Below are 23,824 nucleotides of genomic sequence, written 5' to 3'. Positions count from 1 at the left end.
CCTTTTAAAGCTGTATTAATGTCTCGCACACTAAAACAAGTGGCGTCTGCAGCAAGGACGCAGCGGTCAAGTCCTCTTGCAGAGGACCCTGGCAGTTTTCAGCACCCATGGTAGCCCAGAACCATCCATAACTCCAGCTCCTGCGGTTCCCACACTGCTCCTGGCCTCTGTGGACACTGCACCCATGTGATGCACAGACTCACACTCAGGCCAAACGCCTATATACATGATACGGACACTATACCCGCGTGATGTACAGACATACACAGAGGCCAAACACCTATACACATGATGTGAACACTGCACCCATGTGATTGATGTACTGACATACATGCAGGCCAAACACCTATACACATGATGTGGACACTGCACCCATGTGATGTATAAACACACATGCAGGCCAAACACCTATACACATGATGTGGACACTGCACCCATGTGATGTACAGACATACATGCAGGCCAAATGCCTATCCACATGAAATAAAAACAAACATACAGCTATCCAATAAGTACTGTACAGTAGGGAAAACCTAAGTACGTTTAGTAAAGTAAAGGAAAGGTGACACATACTCAACAAGGAGGAGCATGGGAGAACTTCTGAAACAGCAGGCGCAGCTGGAATTCCTGCTGACTGATGTAACCACACAGAAGGGGGTGTCACTAAGCCGAGCAACTCTGGGGGTCGTTTTCAGTACCTAGTCTCAGGCTCTAAGCACCAGAACTACAGGACTACACTGAGTTCCAATACACGGGCACAGCTCTAACAACTCTAAATCACCTGCTGTGTGTTCTCACAGACAGAGGGGGGGAGCTGCAAAGATGGAGGAGACTATGGGATCCTCGGTGATGGCTGCATAAAGAAATACAGTTTTGATGCACAGAGGTAGACTGAGGGAGCAGGGGTGCCCCAGGCCTGTGCACTGAGAATACAGATACTTGTTTTATGTTCCAATTTGACCCAGCAACTGAGCACCACGTGCTTGATTAAACATTACTCTGGGTTTCTGGATGGGCATTTGGGGATAACATTAACAATTAATTTGTACAGAAAATGAGTTTGCTTTCCATGATGAGTAGGCCTCGTGTAACCAGTTGAAATCCTGAATATTAATAGGAAAAAATAAAAACCTAAACCCAGTTAAGAGGCGTCAGCAGACAGCCTTCGGACTTGCTCTATAAGGTCAGCCCTTCCTGCCTGGTCACCACTGTAGTGCATCGGCGCACCCTGAGGGCTGGCCCACACTCGTCTCCACAAACACACAGACGCAACTGATGAAGCCAACATGGCCATGGGTATAGACAAAGGCATACATCTCTCCTACGGGCTCGATTGCTCTGGAGAACCCTGACTAATGTAAGGGGCCAAAAGCAATTCTCTTTCAGTTACAATAACCCAAGTGGCCACATCCTGATTTCTAAATAGCATTCCAAGTAAAAGGAATTAGGGTTCCTTGAAAGCAGCAGGCTCCACAGGAGAATATGGCATGTGTGGATGACTGAGGCATCCCTGCCAGAACGTAAATGCTACAAGATTTATGAGCCCTTGTCAAAAGGACAGCGAACAATCCAGGTAATAATCGTGGCTGTGTATGTTCAAGCTTCTAAGTAAAAATATGAGAACTGAGATATTTGCAGACTCAACGTGTCACCCCACAATGTAGACAATGAAGGGACAGTCAGTCACCTGACACTGGAGAACCTGGCAAGCTTTACCAGAGCCAAGTGATAAGTGCACATGACCATTAACAGAACAATACAACAGCACAGGCCTCCTGACAAGATATGGGGGGGGGGGGGGAATCAGCCAAAAAGCAACCCAAATCAGGCCATGAAAACATCCCACCTACCTCAGTAGTGGGGTATGCTAAGTCAGCTGGTGAGTATTCTTCCAAAATGCCAGTGAAACAAAGACTAAGAGAGTCTCCTGATCTAAAAAGGAAGACATGCTGAACAAAACACAGTGCCAAGAAAATGGTTTTTTCCCTGACCAAAAGAACATAATAAACTTAGCAAAATCTGAACAAAAATTTTACATTATCTGTAATAATTCCCAGATATTTTATCATACTATAATTATATAAAAAAATATATAAGAAAATAAGAAGGTACATACAAAATATTTAGGAGTAAAGGAATACAACATATACAATTTGCTTCCAAATGGCTCAGGGAGAAATAATATTTCTCTATTGCTTTCTGAAGAGTAACTGTGATGCTGGGTATGGTGGCACCTGCCTGTGATGCCACCACTCGGGAGGCAGAGGCCTTGGCTCACAACAGGATCCTGTTTGGAAGCACCAAGTCTGGGGGCTAGGAGGTGGCTCCTTGCCAGCCTGCATGAGGTCCTGCGTTCAGATCTCCACGGCTGTCAAGTTAAGGAACCGAAGTGACAAGGGACGCGGTACCTCCGGGTTCTCAATTCTACTTCTGTTTGGGTCCTACAATTTCCTCTCAGATAGACTCTCCTCAGTTGGGACACATTCTTTGTGGGGTGAGGCTTAGCCCTACAATATCACCAGGCAATTTTTCAGTCATTAAAAAAATACAAATGAATAGAAAGCTGGGCTCCTGGCACGCACCTGTAACCCCAGCCCTGAGGAGGAAGAGATGAGGAGCCCCGAGCTTGCTGTCCAGCAGTCTGGCTCAGTCAGTGAACTCCAGGTTCAGTGAGAGAACCTGTCTCCAAACTAAGGTGGAGAGTGACTGAGGAAGATGCCCAGCATTGACATCTGGGACATGCAAATTAAAACTACTTTGAGATTCTTTCTCACTCTTGTCAGAATGGTTTCCATAAAGAACACAAATGACGAGGAACGGCGCTGAGGATGTGGCCATGAGGCGCCTTCAGCCACTGCTGGGGGGAGTGTGCACTGTGGTGGCCACCGTGGAAATCAGTCTGGAGGTTTCTACACAACTAAAAATAGAATTACTAAATGAGCCCATGATAGCACCCCTGGGCATGCTCAGAGGGCTCTACACCCTTTCACAGCGACACCTGCGCGTCTATGTTCATTACTGTCCTATGTACAAGAGCAAGGACACCAAATCGGCTGAGACGTCCATCAACATAAATAATAAGAATGTGACACAAACACGGAATGAAATCTTATTTGGCTATAATGAAAAAAGAAATCTACAGGAACATGGGCAGAACTGGAAAATACATTACATAAGGTGAGCCATGCTGCATTCTCTCTCTCCTATATAAACCCTAGCTTCTAGTGTGTATGTGTACATGTGTGTTTAAGTGGGAATGTGTGTGCAAGTGGTTGTTGGTGTGAGTAGAGGTCAGGAAACTGAGAAATGAAAAGTAGAAAGGGGAGCTTTGAGGGAGCATTGTGGAGAAGGTAACAGAAAACACGAGGCACAAAAGGAGAAAGGAGAATTCTGGGGGAGGAAAGGCACAAGTGGAGAGTGAGGACCTGGGGGATGGGAGAGGCGGGGGGGGGGGGGGAGTACTAACAAAAATTAAATACGCACGAACATTTTATCAGGAACCCTGTTACTTTGTATGCTAATAAAGAAGAGAAAGACAAGACCAGGAGATTCAGTTCAGCGGCAGAGCACTCACCCAGCATGTGCACAGCCCTGAGTTTGAGTCCCAGCAGAGAAAGAATTAAATGCAGACATGGAGCTGATATTAGGGGACCATAAGGTAAAGACTATATATATGGGAATTATTCAGATTCTTTTTGTTACTGTTCTGTAAACCTTAAATGATTTCAAGATGACGTCAATTTCAGTAAAGCTACAATGTGCAGGAGTTTTTCCACATCAGTCAATGGGAAGCGCGCGCGCGCGCACGCGCACACACACACACACACACACACACACACTTTCACACTCACCATAAACCTAATAGAAAAGTCCATGCTATTGTTTTCCCATGCCCCCCACACAATCAAGGCTGCATAGCCTGCGTCTTTCCCCTTCTCAAGCACCACTGCCTCCTGACTGAACAGTCAATCTTCACACATCTGCAAAACATGTCTGTCTCCTTACCTCTCCCCTAGTGGGGAGTGGTCAAACCCCCCACTGGACTGTCACAAGGCAGTCCTGCAGGATGGTGGCCCTGCCTCTTCAGCTCTGTGCCTCTCACCAGAGAAACAGAAATCACACCTCTGCATTTATGCCCCGGGCTCTACAGCCATCCTGCCCCGGCACTTTCTTCTACATGCCCAGAGAGGAATCCCTACCTGGCTTTAAAGCCTTACTTACTTTGCCTTGGCTGCACAGAACTCCTGGTAGTTTAAGGACAGTGGCCTCAGCTATCGTGAGCTCACTGAGAGAACAGCTCACACCACAACCACTGGTTGAATAACTCAGAATGTTAAAAAGTCATCCAACAGTTTTAACCAATATGAATAGTAGTACATAGCATATATGCACGCTGATAGCACACAGTAAAGAATAAAGACATTAAGAAGTCCCCATAATGTTTTTACTGAAAAATGAAGAAAGCTAAGAAAATGTTTTAAAAACTGTAAGTTGCATCTTCCCAGGGAAACGGCACGCGCTGCTGCTAAGTAGTGTGGGACAGAGCAAGTCCTACACTTAACTTTTCATCTGATTCAATGTTCACGTTTTAATTTCTATAGTTTTATAGCTTAAGGCACCGTCTTGGAGCTTCTATTCCTGTGAAAGCTCTTGGATCACACTCTATCACTGAAGGAAGTCGGGGCAGAAACTCAAAGCAGGAACCGGGAGGCAGGAGTTAAGGCAGAGGCCATGGAGGGTGCTGCTGACTGGCTTGCTGAGGCAGAGGCCATGGGGGGTGCTGCTGACTGGCTTGCTCCTTGTGGCTTGCTCAGCATGCTTTGTTATAGAACCCAGGACCACTAGCCCAGGGACGGCACCACCCCAAACTGTCTGGGCCCTCCCACATCAATCCCTAATTAAGAAAATGTACCATATAGGCTTGCCCGTGGGCCAGTCTGGTAGGGGTACTTTCTCAATTGAAGCTCCCTCTTCCCAAATGACTCTAGCTGATGTCAAATTGGCATAAAACTAGCCAGGACAGACACTGTTGTTCACAGGCTTTCAAACATGAACTGCAGCGGAAATCAGTACTTTAAGTAACACAAAATGAAGGCAGTGCTACTTTATATTTAAGGATAACAGTCGCCTTTGTGTCAAAGTGCTTTAAACGGATGTAACTCCTGACTTTAAATTCAATTCTATTAAAATCCTAATCAGTCTTGAATCTTGCTGTCTTGGTTCTAAAACCAAACCCATTACGTATAATCTTGTATCAGAGAAGAAGCTAAGGGAAGAGTTATCAATGTTAGCTGCCCTTCTTCCCGCTGTATATAGTACAGGCGAAGCTGGAGTCATCCGTCTTAAGGCAGACATTCTGAATTTATTAGTGATACAACCATCCAAGTTAAACTTCTCAAGGAAAAAAAAAAATCCTCCAACACTTAAATGTGTGAAACACTGAGTACAGAAATCAGCTGTGCCCTGGGAGGTGTCATCCCCCTGCCGTCTCTCAGGCTTGCTGATGACTTGTTTGTTCAGATTCTTCTGTGACTCGCAGGACTCACCTTTGCCCGCCACCTTGTCCCTCCTATGTGTTCCTATCAGGGCCGACACAGACATTTCGCATCCACTAAACGTCTTTGCTCCAGCAGGGCAGGGACCAAACCAATTTCACTTATCATTGTGTCGGCCTCTCCCCCACGAGACCTGAGCATTTACAACATACACGGAGCACAATGTGTCTAAGACAAATAGCTGAGGTACTTTGAGGAGGTTTCCTTTACCACATTTATCTGTTTGAGGGGAGGAAGAAGGTGCAGGCCACAGTGGGGAAGTCCACGGACAAGCGGTGGGAGTGAGCTCTCCCTCTATGGTATAGGTCTCACAGTGGCACATGGTCCCAGGCTTACCTGCCACACCATCTCCCACTCCCTAGAGAATTTAGCTAGATTTCATACGACTTTGCTTTCTGTAGCAATGATGAAAGTGTTTCTATTCTAGGCGAGGTACGGAGAAGTAGACTGCATATGGCTAACACAGCAGCAGGCCTACTTCCAGTACTATGAAACTTCAGCCCCTCCGTCAGTGTTTGGAGGCAGACACCACATCCCAAGACAAGAGTCCAAGATGCTGGCTGTAAGAAGTGTACGGCAGAGGTTAGAGGTGAAGGGCGGAGCTGTACAGAGGGATGGAATCACACCACTCAACAGATCCATTTAAGAGGTTTAATAGGGAGATACAAGACTGTCTCTGGAAACATACATAGAGAGGGGGAGGGAGGGAGGGAGGGAGGAGGGAGGGAGAAGTAGTGAAACGTAGAGAGGAGAGGTAGAAAGGTAGAGAGATAGAGAGAGGTAGAGAGAAAAGGAGAGAGAGAGCCGGCCACCTGGAGGGTGTCTTTTATATGGCCCAGGGCAGGACCACGCCCCCCCATGGCAGGTAAGCAGTGACATCACAGGTAGGCAAATTGATGCAGAATCCTAACACTGGCTAACTTACTCCCGCCACAAAGATGGAGATCCAATCATGGCACAGAAATCTTGAAATGATACTGTAAATGCTTTGTAATTATACCACTTAAAACATAGAAAGTGGGGGAACAGCTGGAGAGATGGCTCAGTGGTTAAGAGCGCTGACTGCTTTCCCAGAGGTCCTGAGTTCAATTCCCAGCAGCCACATGGTGATTCACAACCATCTATAATGAGATCTAATGTGCACTGTATACCTAATAAATAAATAAATATTTTTTTAAAAACATAGAAAGGGGTTAGATTCTATAAACACACACACACACACACACACACACACACACACACACACATAAAAACTGACTGAGAAGTGGACAGTGACCCATGCAGTAGTGTCTGCCATTAGTCCCCAAGCCTCCCTCAGAGAGTGAGCGCCCTGATGGCAAGCCTCCCCCACCACGGCTAGCCAAGGCTTCTGAAAGAAACTAGAAGCCTAATGCTTGGGAAATGACTAGCTAGAGACAAGGGAGCGTCATTTTATAACCCTGCCTGTGCCTGACTTACAGAAGCCACACACAGGAGTGAGCTAAGTATGCCTCCCCGAAACAGAGAACTGGAACACTCAACCTCATCCTCGGAGGAAAGGCACTGGCTGGCACAGGGGTTAATTGAGTTCTTATCTGACCTCCTATTTTTATCTCCGTGTTCTCTATTAACTGGCCTCTTTTCTCCTTTCTCTTTCTTCCTCTGACCTGCCCTTCTTTCCTTAGGCAGAACTGCTTTTCCTGCTAGAAGCCAAAGCCACCTGCCTGCAGTTCTGTCACAAGATCCAGCAGAGTGTGCCACATTCACTGACCATTACCAATGTCTAACCGTCACTTCCTTGTCTGCAACTAGTTGAGATGCTTAGACTCTTAGTAGCTATTGTTCGGGCCAAAAAAGAAATTCTAAATCAGATTAACATTACCTTGGACTTGGGCCTGGTGTCACTTGAGAGGCGGAGACAGGATAAAGCCTCTGGGCCACAGAGTGAGGTGGAAGTTAGTCTAAGCCACATGAGAAAAGGTCTTAAAAAAATAAAAATAAAAATAAAAATAGAGGACCGTGAATTTCAACTGCACATGGTGATGTGCCCTGTAATCCAAGCAACTCAGAAGGTAAAGGAGGAAGAGTCCAAGTAGGGACTAGCCTGGGCTAACAGCAAGTTCCAAGACAGCATGGGCTATAGGGTAAGCCTTGTCTCAAAATAAATAGAAAACAAGGAAAAGAACAGTTGACTTCATTTAAATTATATGTACAGAGATATTATAGTCTCTTGAGTGTTCCTAAAAGTACCTTGTTGAAAACTCGATAGAATTAGTCTTTCCTCCCGTACGCTGTTCTGCCGGGAGGTCAGTCAGAGCACAGCAAAGGCTCAGAGAGGGACGCAAAGCTTCCGTATCTCACCACACTGGTAAATGGTGACCGTGGGCTGAGAGGTTCCATGCTCTGAGGCCGAGCACTGGCAGCATCTAGAGACCTAAGAGACAAGGCTCCAGGAACGTCAGTAAGGGACTCTCTAGATTGGGTTTACTGAGGTGGATAACACACTCTTGACTGTGGGCGTCACCTTTCCATGGGCTGGGGTCCAGACCTGAATGACAAGACAGGAGCTTTGCTCCAGCCTTCACCTCTCTACTTCCTGAAGGCAGATGCCATCTAACAAGACAGGAAAAGAACACAAAACAAACTAGCAAAAACACAGATGTAAGCCCTAACACAACGGATGCATTAAGTATAATAATGCAAATACACTGAGAGAGGCAACAAACGGAGTGGTTCAAGAAACATGACCGAGCTACAAGCTGCCTACGACAAATGTAAAAACCTACTTATGGCACTGGGGATTGAACTCAGGACCTCACCTGCACTAGGCAATCACTCTAACCCTGACCTATAGGCAAGCCTCGTTTCTTTCTTCTTTTTAGCTTGACAGAAGATCTAAGCTGGCCCTAAACCTACCCTGTAGCTCAGGCACAACTCAAACCTCAACCTCCTGAACAATTGAGATTATAACACATACCATCTACCCCCAACTTAAGCTTAGCACAGGATAACTACAGAGACAGGCTGGAAGTAAAAGGATTTTTTAAAAAAAATGATAAAGCATTAAATAGTAACCAAAGGAAATCAGGATGGCCTCTATATGTATAAAGCTGACTTTGGAGGAAAGAAACTGTCAGAAAAGAACATTACATAAGGAGTGCTAGCCCCCGAAGATACAGCCCACCTAAACTGTGTCCAACAACCAGCAAAGCTGGAAAACACAGGGCAAAACAACGGAACAGGTAACCAACAGCTACAGCTGGAGACTCAGCAGGCAGCCTCCCTTGCTCTCCCCTCCCCTCCCAACCCCACTTCCTCCACCTCTTTCCTTCTCCTCCTCTCTCTCCCATCCCACCTCCCCCATCTCCGGTATCCTGCCCTAGCTCCTCAAAAGTTCTTCAGACAGAAAGTAAGTAATAGAGAACCCAACAGTTCCAGATCAACCCACAATCCCTACGCAACACTGTATCAGACTGCAGAAGAGCCTGCTTTCCTTTCAGAAAGTCACGGACCACACCCCAGGATGACCCCAGGCAAGCCTCAGTAAACTTAAGACAACTAAAGCCAGACTGAATGTTTTCTCTGATCACAATGTAACCAAGCCAGAAATCAGTAGCAAAGATGAAAGGGAAATAAAATTTCAACCATTTCAAAACGAAGGAGCAGTTTCTAAACAACCCCCAGGAAGACAGTGCCCAAAGGAAAGGGATAAAGGTAAAATTCACTGGAAAACCTGCATGGCTGCAGTAGGCCTTGATCCAACTCTGAACTTACTATGATGTAAGAATTGTGCTCCCACTATTAACAAATCTCCTTGGGCACATATCTCCTTGCTGGTTAAGTAGGCATTCTTTAAAACTGAATGGGATAAAGCACATTGTTTTGTTTGTTTGTTTGTTTGTTTGTTTTTAAGCTTAGTCCTGGTGCTGGGGTGCAGTTAGGTGGTAGAACACATATTTGCATAAACAAGGTCCTGAGTTCAATCCTCAGCACTGCCATTTGAGTTCTGCTATTACTTGGAACACATGGGTGGGTGTGTCACCAAGGCTGCCCTCCACCAGCCTGAGCTCCGTGTACTCAAATGCCACCAAAGCAACTTAAGTGCAAGACATGAGTCTGCACAAGAGACATGACTGCCTGTGTCCCTTCAAAAGTCCTAACCCTCAGCATGATGTCTGAGGTGACTAGGTCATGAGGACAGGACCAGCACCCTCCTGAGAGAGATGTCCAAATCCTATGATGGCGCTGACCTCCACACTCCCAGCCACAGCCATGCAGGAAGCAAAGGCAGAAAAGGCCTACTAGGGCGGCAAAGCAAGCTCAAGGCCAGCCTGGGCAACTTACTGACACTGTCTCAGAAGTGCTTTAAAACGCAAAGGTGGCCAGGGGTACAGCTCAGAGGGAGAGCACCTGGCCTTGCATGTGTGAGCTCTGGAGTTCAATGCCCAGTGCCACAAGAGCGAGCCCAAAAAGCCCCTTCCTGACCTCCTCCAGGAGAGGCCACAAGAATCCCATCTGTGAATCACACCAGATGGCAAACTTGACACTGCTTTATTGCGGACTTTCCTACCTTTAGAAGTATCCGAAGTAAGCTTACATAGCTTACAACACCCCCAGAACACAGCCTGAACAAACGAGACATAAATAGCAGCCTGAACAAACAAACGCAGATGTAAATTGTAAATGTTTCTCTCCTACCAACATTATTTTTTCTAAAATATCTGATCTCAAGGAAGTATTAGGGGAAAAAAACAAATATCTGCCTAGATGACTCACACTGAGATATGAGTAACGGCTGGGCTGGAATAGTCCCAAGGGACAGAAGCCATCTCACTCAAAGGGCACTGTAACAGAAACTGCGCATGCAGGACAGAATCCGGAACTCTCAGCCACTCAACTCAGCGGCCCAGGACCTAGCCAGGCAGCTCTTGAGTATTTAGAATGTAAGCAGGATACAAATCCTGGATCACAAAGCAGCTACAGACCCTGATCCTGAAGGGGCTTTGCCACCTTTCCCACAGGGAGGAGACACTGCAGTCTCTGGGTAATGACAAGACAAGCCCCAAAACCACATCTGTAAAATCTGCACCTGTCTTCTCAGCCGCCATAATACTCGCTCCTGTCTCCTAAGTGCTCCAGACGGTATCTCCAGGCCCCAGGAGTCTGTCCTCTCAGATTAAGACAAAAAGACTTAAGGAGGACTGAACTGTATTTTAAGGCAACTAAGAGAAATTCTGGCTTTTGGCTCATCTGGGTCTGATGGAGGAAATGGGTCTGCTTCCGTGCAGCTGAGGCCCTAGGCTTCAGAAGAGAGTCAGATTCCATTCAAATGTTCACTCTCCTCTCCTGGCTTAGCATCCCTTTCTTCTCCTCAGCATGGCGGCCATGCTTGTATCTGCCTCATCACCTCTAAGTGCCAATCTTGTGTTCTAGAGTGCTGGAGCGTCTGTGCTGTGAGGACTATGTAGGAGGCATACACAATGGGCTAGAAGTTTACTTCACAGACTCTCCCAACACAAGAGGCAAACTCAGGAACAGCCAAGGACTTATGCTAACCTCAGTCCGCTGAGAACCAAGCAGCTTCCCAGCACTCTAACAAACAGCACAAGCGCCTACTTATCAAGAGAAAACGGATACTCTGGCTTAGTGTTGGCGGTTGTAGCCCACTAGCGGAGCATTACTACTTGTAGGCACAGTGGGTGAGGTGGCACGTTGTAGTAGGCAAGCAGGGTAGAACTGCTCTCTTACCGCCAGGCAGAAAATGAGCGTGCCCCAGACTCCTGCAGGACTTGCCTTCAGCAGCCCAAAGAACCCACCACTAAGCCCCAGCACTTAAGGTTTCCACCTCCTCAACACTACCAAGCTGCGGCTCAGCTTCTGAAACACGGACCTTTGATGGACATGTTACATCCAAGCTTTTCTCCAACATACCCAGGGCTGAAGAAGGCAAAAGCAAAGACACCAAAACCACAGCAAGATGGGGAAAGCAGGCTCGGCTGCTGTTTTGAAGCAATGGAAAGAAGGGGAGAAAGGCAATTTAGTGATGGCAAAAGGCAGTTTAGTGATGATACTGAGTGGTAGAAGGTACCAGACACAACTGCTGGCTGGCAAAGGGCCTGTGAACTGGAGAACACTATGGGGAAGGAGGACTTCCACAAGTCACTGTTACTGCTAATCATGGCTACATATGCAAATAGCTTTCATTTCATGCCCAATTATTATGCAAAATGATAAATCTTCATGTTATAAATTATGTCAGATTGATGTGTTTTGAGCTTTAGTTTATGTAACCACAAACTGTGCTTCCAGCCCTCTCTTGGCAGCTTCCTTCTTGGTCAATTACATAGCTGCGCACAGCAGGCCTACTCCCTTAAAACTCTAAGCATCCCAAGTCACCGTCACCGTGCATGCCAGCTCAGGAGGTCAGTAATTTGGAATTCGAAGGCGCAGCTGGTCTACCCTACAACCACAGTATTTTAGCCTTTCCCAAGTTACTCCCCAACTCAACAGCTTTCTGTCACTTCCCAAATAACAAAGAACAAATGCGTTCTGAACAGGGAAACATCCAAGCCAAAGCATTTGCTGGCTTGCTTGTCTGAGATAGGTTCTCACTGTATATAGCCCAAGCTAACCTGTAACTCACTTTGCCTCTCCAGCTTTTCTTGAACTCAGTGGCAATCCTCCTGTTTTGGTCTCCCAAGTGCTAGGATTGTAGCCATGAGCAAATCCTAAACTCTTAAATACCTCAGTTTGAAAAGGTGTCCAATTTAATTCATAAGAAAAGAACTTGTCTTAGTGGAAATTCTGATTTGGCAAAAGAAAAAAAAAAAAAAAAAAAGAAAAGAACTTGTCAACAAATAAACAAATAATTTGGTTCCACAATAAATGCTGTGACACCACTCTTCTCAGATATCCCTGGTCAATATGCAAACTAGTACCTACATGGAGGGAAAGCCAGCAGTATCTCCAAAGATCAGAACTGCAAGGACCAAGGATGCTATGATGGCTAATCTTGGTTGTCTACTTGACCCTATTATCTAGAGTCAATTAAAACACAAGCCACCTCACAATGCTGCATGGGATTTTCTTAGCCAGATTATATGAAGCACAAAGACCCAGCCTAACTGAGACAGCTCATTCTGGTGGCAGCCCACGGAGGAGGACATGAAAGAAGGGAAGTGCTTTGTGCTGCCTGCTTGCCCTCACTCTGGAAGGCAAGTTCATCCATCCTTCCACATATCAGAACCAACTTCCCTGGGATTCTAGCACAGACTGAAGACCAGCAGCTCTCCAAGAACCCTTCGGGCTTTGAGTGCTGGAATGACACTGCTTAGACATCCACTATCATGTACCGTGCACCTAAGAGACAGCCACTACTGGGCTGCCCAGACCGCATGCTGTAAACCAATCCTAAGTGCTTATACTCACTCTATCAGCTCTGCTCCTTTAAAGAACCCTAACAAAGAGACCCAAAATCCAGTTCCTACGAATGTTCTCACATACACCTTCCCTCTCCACGGTCTGTGAAATAACCAAAAAAAAAAATGGGGGGGGGATTGAGTACCGTACTATTCTAATAATCAAAGCCAGTAGCTTTTTAATAATCTTATGCACTTATCCAGCACTAGAGTCCTGGCAGATGCTCTCCTAAGCATCCCACACATTTTCTAGTTAATCCTCCCACAGCTCTTATGTGTTGAACGGGGGTTGGGGGGAAGTAATCCAAGATCACATTGCTGGGGCAGAAATAGGGTTTGGACCCAGATGATCAAGCTCTCAAATCTACTCTCTTAACCATTATAACTTACTAAATCACCTAAGTGTCTATTACATGGCAAGGTTTACATAGAGTAAGTGGAATGTTTAACTACAGACGGATCAAGATTTGTCAAAGACACACCCATACCACTGTTGTGATCCTGAGCAAAATATCAGACATGTGCACTCAGGGGTGTTTTACGAACCTAAAACCTCTTAGGGCCATCCAAAACTACAAGGCCAAGCAGAGAGAAAAGTAGTAATGTAACCTAGTATTCTAGAAGTGACCCTGAACCAGAGAAGGGCAGTAAGTGGAAACACAAGTCCAAAGTCTGGACTTCAGTCACCAGTAACACGCCAAGGTTGGTTTGGTTTTGACTAACCTACCATTGTAAGATAAGGTCGGGGGAACTGAAACTGCGGGAGATGCAGGAGAGGCACAGCTTGTACAATAAATCTAAAATTATTCCAGAACCAGAGGCTGGGGATACAGCTCGGTGCCAGAGCACTTACCCACGCGAGGCAAGGCATAGCTTGTCTTGCATGAGACGCTGAGTTTGAGGTCCAGCAGCAAACATAGATAACAACACACACACACACACACACACACACACACACACACACAGAGGCACACACACAGGCACACAGGCACACACAGACACACACACACATTTTTAAAAAGACGATGCTATGGGGTGGTATACACTTGTAGTCTCAGCTATGAGATAGACTAAGGCAGAAAAATCATGTGAACCCAATGTGGCTCACTGGGCAACATGGGCAATGTGGCAAGGCTTGTCTCAAAATAAATATATATCATTTATATATATATATATATATATATATATCATATATATGTAATATATATTATATATTCCAAATGCAGTTATTCATACCAACAATCTTAGTCCTTAGGAGGTAGAGGCAGGAGGATTAGAATTTAATGTCATCTTCAGCTACACAGAGTTCCAGACAAGCTTTGGCAACAGGAGACCTTGTCTCAAAATAAAACAGTAAAAGAGGGGAGATGGGAGGAGAGGGTAAGGGAGAAAAAGGGAGGGAGGGAGGGGAGTGTGGTAGGAAGAGGGGAGGAGAGAGGTAAGAAGAGAGAATGGGCAGGCGGGGGAGGAGAACAAAGCTCTTCATGTACTGGCATGAAAAAAAGAAGCCGAGGTTCAGAGTGTGCATGCTGTCCCAGAAGACAGTGCGGACATAGATACTGAGGTGTCTTTTATATCAAAAGGATAAGAAAGCATATATGTATAAAACAAGATACCTCTGGAAGGGCACATGAACCTACTAAGACTGACAGTTTCACAGAGGACAGTGTTCAAGGAACGAGAATAAAAGTAAGTTTTCATGTGTCGTCTTGCCTCTTAGAAACTGAAATGTATGCATACATTGCCTATTCAGAATCCAATTAGCTTTTATAATGAAAAGGACTTGGGCTAAGATAAACTGTGAAAACAATGTAGGGAGGGAGTGGGAAAGATTCAAAATTCAGAGATCAAAAGAGACCCAGTCTCCTCCACTACCTATCAAGGCTGTCCCCACCACCATCACTTCTCCTTAAATGTACTTGGATCCTAGCTGGGTGAGTCTGCTTGCCTGCCAATCCAGCACCCTGTCAGGGTCTTCCTCAAACTGGCCTCTCTCCCTGAAAAAAAAAAAAAAAAAATCTAAACTTAAAAGCCACCCACCTCATGTGCTTTTTAGCATGCTGTATATGTTATCTACACCAGGGACAGCAAGTACCAACGCTCATGCTGTCACCATGACAACCAGCCCTGCTCAGTGATGGCAGCAGTCTTCCCACTAAGTCCAGCTGCTACCACACCACATTGACCTGGGAAAAAGCCTATTCACCATGGCTGACCCTGCTATATGAGCCTGTCTGCCTCCATGTGCTCACCCATGGAGCTAGTGTGATGTGTGTGTGTGTGTGTGTGTGTGTGTGTGTGTGTTTATCTATACCACATTCTGCTCTGAAATGGAATAAAGACATAAGAATGTGTTAACTATTAAAAATGTAAATCAAGGAACCAAGGCCAGTACCGAGACAAAGGCTAGAAGCTGTTCAGCATGAGACCTACTGGGCCACCCTGGGGTGACTTTCAAACGCAGCTTGGGCTTTTGGAAACCCATTCCACAAAAAAACAGGTCTTGAAGGAGACTTATTATAAAACGAGCAAAGTGACCTCCACAGAATAACCGTGAGAAATGCTACACCTCTTCAAGAGTGGCATTGTTCTTGTCAGTGTTCCTCAGGAGACTGTTGATATTTTACCAAGGCCCAACTCAATACATTGATTTTTACAAAGAACAGACACAGTTTCGCCACTGTCATTTTATCTGCCATCCTATTCCTTCCCTCCCAACTGAAGGGTAAGCTCTATGAAGACAAGTTCCACCTCTTCTACCCATAGTTCCCATGTGTTTGCCATTCTACAAAAAAAAACAAAAAAACAAAAAACAAAAAACAAAAAAAACAAAAAACAAAAAAAAAAAACAAAACTTACTCAATGTCAGTGAAAATCCACATGGTGCAACTGAACTCACCCTGGCAAAAGTCCCTCTACCTAAACGTGGCAATGCCCACCCCCATTACGTAAAAGCCAAAGCAGCCAGTTTCCCAATACTTTTGTGGGATTATTGGGCATCAAGTTCATTTGTGATCTTCCAATACCATTTTTAGTTCGGCAGATCCCCAACTCAAAGCTTGCCAAGATACCCAATCAATGAAACTGAAAGAGAAGCAAACGCTCCAGCAATCCCTATTAAAGGAAAAACAATGTTGCCATCTTTCAAGAATATAATCAATAGCTCTTCACAAACCAGCTGACAAGAGCAGGCTCCTTTCTAAAGGACTCTGCAAGTCCAGAGAAGATGGGAATTCTAATGCAGATTTTCGCAACTTCTTTCCAAGAATCTGCAGTTTCTGCAAATCTTCAACTGGGAGGAACTTGTCCTGCCCAGTCTTAACATACACATACACACACCAAGCTGACAGAGGAACCCTGGCCTCCCTTTAGGATCTCTACCCTACACTCTCTACCTGAGCGAACTGAAAATGCAATGAACACTAAGTGATAAATTATGTACGTAAAACGATCATGAGCAAAACAAAGTACTGAAAAAAAAAAAATGACCACTGCTAAGCACAGACATTAGGACACATTAACAACTCTCTATCAGTATTTTATTCATGGAAATCATTAATAAATAAGTAGTCTCCTTCGACCCTGGATGGGCTTTTTGTACATATCAGGACTTCAGTTTCCAGGGCACCGCACATTTAACTCCTGCACTCTACTCCCCTTCCCCCAGAGGGGGCAGCTGCAATGAATGAAAAGACTTAGCCAGGAACTGTCAGGTGGGGAAGAGGCTGCTTCTTTTACTCATAAGGATCTGAGCACATAGGTGACATATCCACGGTTATCAAGTGTCCTATAGACTACAACTCTGACTTAGGCCTACAGGTCATCTTACTGACCCAAGTGACTGAATGTTGGTCAGAAATTATTTGAAAAAAAAAAAAAAAAAAAAAAGAGAGAAGAGAAAGTATTCAACCACCACCTAGAAGCCTGGCACTACATTAAGCCCTGCCTTCCTCACAACTAGCCTATACAGCAGCTATTGTCATCCCCTTGTACTGAGAGAAGCTCACCGTCTGAAATCAAATAGATACAGATAACAGATAACACAGGCTATCCTGCATCTGTGCACTCTTGTTATTTTCCTCTACTTTCCTGCCCCCAAAAACTCAAGTGTTTGCACAGAACAGCCTGCCAAAATTAAAGCTAGGCAGATAGCCTAGGAGTTTTTGCAAATCTTTCCAACTCAGTGGAAGGCAGCCAAGCGCCACCACTCTATCCCCTTAAGTTTGTTCTTGCTAAGCTAAAACAGAATCAGAACAGCCACAGTAACAAATTACATCTGAAAAGCACATGACAGTTTATTACTAGGAAATTCTTAATTTTTTTTCTTCTTTATTTCACTTTGTTTTGTTTGGGGGTGGGGAGGCACCTGCCAATGTGTACGTGTGGAGCCCACAGACAACTTGTGGGAACTGGTTCTCTTCCCCACGCTGGGTAGACCTCAGAGATGGAACTTGGGACATCAGGCATCCGGCATCTTCACTCACTGAAAAGTCTTACCAGCCCCCCACCCTTCTTTTTCTTCCCATGAGACAGGGTCTCGTGTATGTCAGGTTGCCCTCAAACTCCCTCTGCAGCCAAGGACAGGACTTCTGATCTTTCCTCCTGCCTCTCCCTCCCAACTGTGGTATGACAGGCATGTGCCACCACTCCAGGCTTACTTGGTGCAGGGGCTTGAAGCTGGGGTGTCACATCTGTCAGGCAAGCAGTCTTACCAGCTAAACTATACCTCCAGTCTTTTTAATATTTATTAGATGCAGCTACGTGGCTTCCTCATATGTGACCCCACATCTCACTTACCATTCCCCAACCCTCTGAACTGTATGATAAGAGAGTGGAATCCTAAGGGAAGAAGAAGCCAACCTATGGCTCACAGCCAGGAGACAGACATGTAGGACTTACGCCTTCATTTTCCATGACCCCCACATACACTGACTTGGTTAATCATCTACCTCTGTCAACTCACAAAGTGTAAGAGAAAACGAGTGTGGGAATCTGAGAGCACAAAAAGACTGGAGACAATCAGAAAGGTCATCTCGGGGTACTCGCTCCCCACAGGTGTCAGGTGATAGCTAACTGCAAATTGACAAGACAGGCATCTGTATCTGCCCTGGAGCTCAGAAACAGGGAAGGTGTGCTGCTAATCTCCGAAGGCTCTGTTTAATGTGGGCGCCAAGGCCAGGCAAGGACAAACTGAGAAGGGACCCGTAAACATGATATTCAAGTGAAAAACAGAATGATACACATGCTGATTCCACCTGTGAAGGATGAATGCACTGCGTGTTTATGGTGGGTCATGTGAATGTGTACACACACACACACGTGCACGGATACACGTACAGATGTGAGTGGCTGTTAACAGGAGTGACTGTAGGGGTGAAGGGAGGGAAATAGACAGGAAGTGAAGGGAGATATTCAGCTTCTACTCTACACCTCACTGTTTGCTCAGTCTTTATAACTAGCATGTCCAACTACTGCATGTGTGTACTTAACGAGGGAAACAAGCAAGCCAGTCTCCAGGCTCTGTTTGTTTGTTTGGGCAGAGGGGCTGAAGACAGGGTTTCTCTGTGTAGCCTTGGTTATCCTGGACTCATTTTGTAGCCAAGGTTGGCCTCTAACTCACAGAGATCCACCTGCCTCTGGCTCCCGAGTGCTGGGATTACAGGCATGAGTCACCGCACCCGGCATCACCAGGCATCACCAGGTTCTTAAGCAGATCGTTTACTTCCATTAAACTTGGTACAGAGAGAGATGTGAGTCAAATTTCTAATTTTTAACCCATGCTAGAGTTTCTAAATCTTATTCTTAAAAAAAAAATATATCATTTTTTCCTAATTACTAAATGTACTCATTTATTTGACAAATGCTAGCCCCTGTATATGTATCAGGTACCACACTGCATAATGTATTTGCCATGAAGAATAAATACTATATGGTTCCCACCTAGCTTCTAAGGACTTGGGAATTCTCCACACATTAGAATTTTAAGAGGTACATAAAAGCTGGTCTAAGAACCCAAACTTCAATGTGAAACTGCACCCTTCAAAGTAAAATTTCACTCCAGCTTAACCCAAAGAAATAAAATTAATCTTTCTACAAAATTATTCGATTATTTTAGGCCTGGAGGAAATAAATTAATGGGAAAATAGAAGGCACTGAGTGTTAACAGGCTGACTGACTGAAGGCGTGCGCGCAGGGCTCCAGGATCAGGTAAGCAGGAAGAGCCAGATGTGGGCTATAACCATGACTCTCTTTCCCATCTGACATAAAGAAACCTCGACTTCCCTCGTTAGAATGGGAGAAAACAATGTGTCTTTAGAAGCATAACAAAATCTGGTAACAAAGCAGTATGCTCACACATTTGCTTCCTTATATCTGGTTTAATTTTCTCCTCCAGCTTTGTCATTCATTAACCAAGCAAAATGTAACATCTGCATGCCTCACCAAGCAGAAGAATGCAGGAAGTCAAAAGACCAAACAAAAGTCCACACTTGGACCCTATCACTAAGTTTAAAAATAAGCAAAACGTAGGATCTTTCTGCACCTACCAGCAAACTACATATAATCTACCTTCTAGAACAATTTAGAAATCAAATATGAAAATATCTGTGAAGGCATAAAATATAAACATTTCTCCAAAGGAAATATGCAAATACTAATGGAAACATAAAAAGGTAGAAACACATCACTTGACAGCCATTACCACTGAGAGGCCTCATCAAAACCAAAGAAACAAACAAACATTACCAGTAAAGGAACAGAAAAGGGGGAGGACACTCAGGAAGGGGTGTGGCTCAGCTGGTAAAACACCCACACGTGTAAGATTCTGAGTATCACCACCAACACTACATCAATAATAACTGAAGAAAGCAGAACCCACGCAGGCTGGTGATGAGGCTGCCAACGCACAGCAGCGACGGGAATCAGTGTAATGGTCCCTCAAAAAGCCATATCCACCACGTGACCGGGAATCCCACACGGAGTTCCAGTTCCAAGAGAAGTGAAAATATGTCCATAAAGTATCTGGAAATGAGTATGTACCACAGCATTATACAAAATAGACAAAGTAAAAAGAACCCAAATGAACATCAGTTAAATCAACAAACTTTGGTATATCCACACGACGGAATATTACTCTGCCCTAAAATGGTACATCCTGCGATGTAGATGAGCACTGACGGGTGCGCTAAGGCATTAAGGAGCACAGAGTGCGTGATTCCGTCTGTGGCATGTCCAGGAAAGGCCAGTAAATCCACAGGCACACAAAGTCGTTGTGCGTGCCTAGAAATGGCCGTGGTGTTTACACAATCTTGTGAATGAATAAACAAAAACCACAAAACTGCACACTGTGAGAATAAATTCTAGACCTCAAATGAGGCTATACAGAAATGTAGGTTCCTGCTCCCTTTTCCCTCGAAAGCCCCTGCTTTCCTATTCTAACCAGGCTTCTGCTGCTGTCATCCAACACTGACCAAAACCAACGTGGGGAGCAAAGGGTCTGCTGCACTTTACAAGGCCCAGACTCCCATCGGGGGAGCCAGGGTAGGAACTGAAGGCAGGAGCTGAGGCAGAGGCCATGGAGGAAAGCTGCTTACTGGCTGGCTTGCTTCCATGGCTTGCTCCACCTGCTTTCTTATAATCTAAGCCAAAACCACCAGGCCAGAAACAGCATCAGCCTACCGTGGACTGGGCCCCTCCCACACCAATTATTAATCAAGAAAATGCCCCCACAGACTTACCTACAGCAGACCAATCTGACAGAGGCAGCGCCTTAACTGAGATTCCCTCTCCCCAAGGAAACTCTAGTTTGAGCCCACCGTGGACTGGGCCCCCCCTCACCGTGGACTGGGCCCCTCCCACACCAATTATTAATCAAGAAAATGCCCCCACAGACTTACCTACAGCAGACCAATCTGACAGAGGCAGCGCCTTAACTGAGATTCCCTCTCCCCAAGGAAACTCTAGTTTGAGCAGTTAGCAAAAACTAGCCAGGACTCTAGTCAACGGCCTCCTTTCCCCCAAGAGACTGCTCTTGTTTGCTTGCAAGAGCTAAAAAGGCCTTCTGAAGTTAAGAAGTTAAACATAAACGGCGTTTTTAATAAAGTGAACTTATCCCAAAGTTAACTGTACAAATCTGCTATCACCTTGTTGCTTAAAACCCAACCTTACTAGTCTGTGTTTGTCCTACGGGGATCCTTACAGAATGAAGGAACACACATGCCTATGCATACACACACATCAAAACCTGACTTTTTTTCCCTCCCCCTGATTTTTCAGATACATCATGAGTAAGACTGCCCGTTTAACATCCCTTTAGGCACCTGCCAATCAACTAAAACCTAGGCCAACCCAGCTTTCTGTCTTCCTTCTATGTTCTGCACTCTGTTTCTTCAGGATTTCTGGGTCCATCACTGCTCTCTTTCATGGACTGCTCCAAGGCCCACTCACAGCGGTTACAACGCTGGTACGCTCTAAATACACAGCGGAAGGCCAATTTTTAAGGGTAAGATTGATCTAGAATGTCTGAATACATATTCTGCAAAACGATTTCCTGGAATTTGGGACATAAAAGCAATCAACAGAGATGTGTAAAGGCTTTGTAATCCCTTTGGAGTTTTCGTCGTTGTAGCTGTTTGTCATAGGGTAAAGGCGGCCACCAAGTCCTGGCCACCAAAAAGTATTAGGTATAAAGGCTTCCTGGTTCTAGAACAAAGAAAGTATTTTACTGCCTAGAGCAAAAGGAAAATATTTTCCTTCTATTTAGTATTGTTACACTAAAATAGCAGACCAATGAAATCAGCTAGGTGTGACAAGACCCAAGGTTTGTAAACAAAGATAAATTGTTCTTTATTGTGATTTCTTCCTGAATGGGGGTAAATCCATTCCTTCCATCCCCCCCCCCCCCACCCCCCCCCCCCCCGCGCCTAAAAAAATTGATCCAACCAAAGAAAACCACAGGGATTTTCCAACATAGGGGTACCTGAGTGACAATTTTAATGTAAGAGCTTGTTAAACTGATGACAGGCATGGTGGGTTATGCTGGACACAGACAAGACCTGAAGACATCTAGGACCTGTCAAACAGCAGCTGTCTGGTTATTCCCAACTTCTCTGGGTGAGGGCCATGTGTGAGAGGATGTCAGAGCACGGAGAGCCACAGGGCTGTCTGCTTCAGCATGCTCCAGCCTCAGACAGGGTGAATCCTCCAGAGCTGAGCTGAGCGGGCTGCGACCGTCTCTTCCTTCTAGGGGATACTGGATAACACAGGTCCCTGCACCCTGACTAAGTATCTCAGGCCTTCCCTTTGTGGCCATGTAGGGCTGAAAGGCTGTGAGCCCCCCGCAGGCCCTGGAGGAGCCCAACCCTACCGGCAACCCGGGAGCCCCGGCCCTGCACCCGGCGTCCCGCACCGGCAGCTCCAGGCGCACACAAAGGAGCGGGCCGGGAGGCAGGGATACGGGGGCTTGCCCGGGATGCCCGCACGCGGGGAAGGAGGGGGACCCCGTGAATACAGGCTGACACTCAAACCTGTTGCTAGATTCGGGGCCCAGGGACCCCGCTAGGACGCGGGAGCGACCGGTGCGGGCCGAGGCCGAGGCGGCGGGAGCGGGATGGGCCGGCAGGGCTCGCACCTCGGGCGCTTTGTCTGCGGCGGGCGCGGACCGGCCGGCGGCGTAGGGAGGGTGGGAGGGCCGCGCCCGCCCTCCCGCGCCACGCGCGTCTCTGTCCCGCGCGGCCTGCGCCCCCTGCTCCGCGCGGCCGCACTCACCTGGCTGGCGCGGGCCGGGCTGGCGGGCGCTGGAGACGACGCGGGGACGCCGGCGCGGCGGGCGGAGAGCTGGGCGAGGCGGGAGGAGAGGCGGGCCGGGGGCGGAGCGGCCCGGGCGGCGGGCCCGCGGCAAATCGCTGCCCGGCCCTCCGTGCGTCAGGCTTGGGGGGCGGCGGCGCGGGTGGCCAGGCCACCTCCCGGCACCCGCGGCCAGGCCCCGTCCGCGCGACCTCGTTTGCGCCCGCGGCGGCGGCGCGGAGACCCCGCCCGGCACGGAAAGGGGCGGGGCGCCTGGGATTGACGTCCTGTGGTCCCCACCCGTCAGAGCCCGGCCGCGTGGGTGGTGGAAGCCCCCACCCCCACCCCGGACCCTCCCGGCTGGGGGGTCAGGAAGTGTAGCTGGAGAGGCCCCTGTACCTTGTCTGTTCCCTTATGCTTCATCCCCCTTGTCTAGAGAGCCCATTGTGCTAGCACTCCGGTGGTCCCATGTACACAGGGTTGGATACTGGAGGGGAAAGGGTTTCAGGGATGAAGGGATGGGTGGGATTCCAGACGTTTGTTGGGCTCTGGGGCTCTTTCCATTGGATGATCCAAAATTCACAAACGGGGCTTTCTGGTGATGACTACTTCAGTGTCCTCTTTCTTATTTCATTGCACAAGTCACTTTTAGGTCATTTCCTGAATTCAATTCAAAAGAGTCATCCACATAAAACCACAATGGTCACAGGGTCCCAATGCCCGGCCTTCCATAGAACTCCCACTGCCAGTCCAGTTATCACCCACTTCAGTGGACAAACTCTTCCCATACCAAATAAACACCCAACTTTCTCTGTTTAAGCTCCCTTGGCTGAAAATCGGGAGAGAGTTTTCTTCCTCTTAATCCTAGGGGACCAATCTTGGTTAAAGGAGTCCCACTCGTATCCACTCTGAGTGCCGTGACTTTTCTAGATTCACTTCTGCTTCACTTCCACCTACCAACAAACCCTTCAAAACACAAGCCTAGCTTGCCCCTTCTGTGTCTAGACTCCTCAGAGATTGAGTCCAGCAGTAGACAAGCCCATTTAGAATCGGACCCCTCGCTCTCCACCTCCAGAACCATCTCCCACC

General features: G+C 46.6%; 1 protein-coding gene across 5 annotated transcripts in view; it reads right to left on the bottom strand.

Moving 5' to 3' along the window:
* Sestd1 (SEC14 and spectrin domain containing 1) overlaps nt 1–23,159 on the bottom strand; it is a 91,342-nt gene extending 68,183 nt beyond the window's left edge. Inside the window, exon 1 of one of the 5 annotated variants that reach the window (XM_051166976.1) lies at nt 23,135–23,159. The gene's annotated coding sequence lies outside the window, so the exon portion shown is untranslated. Of the gene's footprint in view, nt 1–20,688; nt 20,735–20,847; nt 21,117–21,270; nt 21,817–22,717; nt 22,804–23,134 lie in introns of those variants that run through there. The other 4 variants (XM_051166972.1, XM_051166974.1, XM_051166973.1 and 1 more) reach the window with 4 other exon arrangements.
* Nucleotides 23,160–23,824: the final 665 nt, after the last annotated feature.

The sequence above is a fragment of the Acomys russatus genome, chromosome 24, assembly GCF_903995435.1.
Source record: "Acomys russatus chromosome 24, mAcoRus1.1, whole genome shotgun sequence".
Classification (NCBI taxonomy): domain Eukaryota; kingdom Metazoa; phylum Chordata; class Mammalia; order Rodentia; family Muridae; genus Acomys; species Acomys russatus.
The sequence above is the reverse complement of the archived record's forward strand: the minus strand, read 5'-3'. Positions and strand labels throughout refer to the sequence as shown.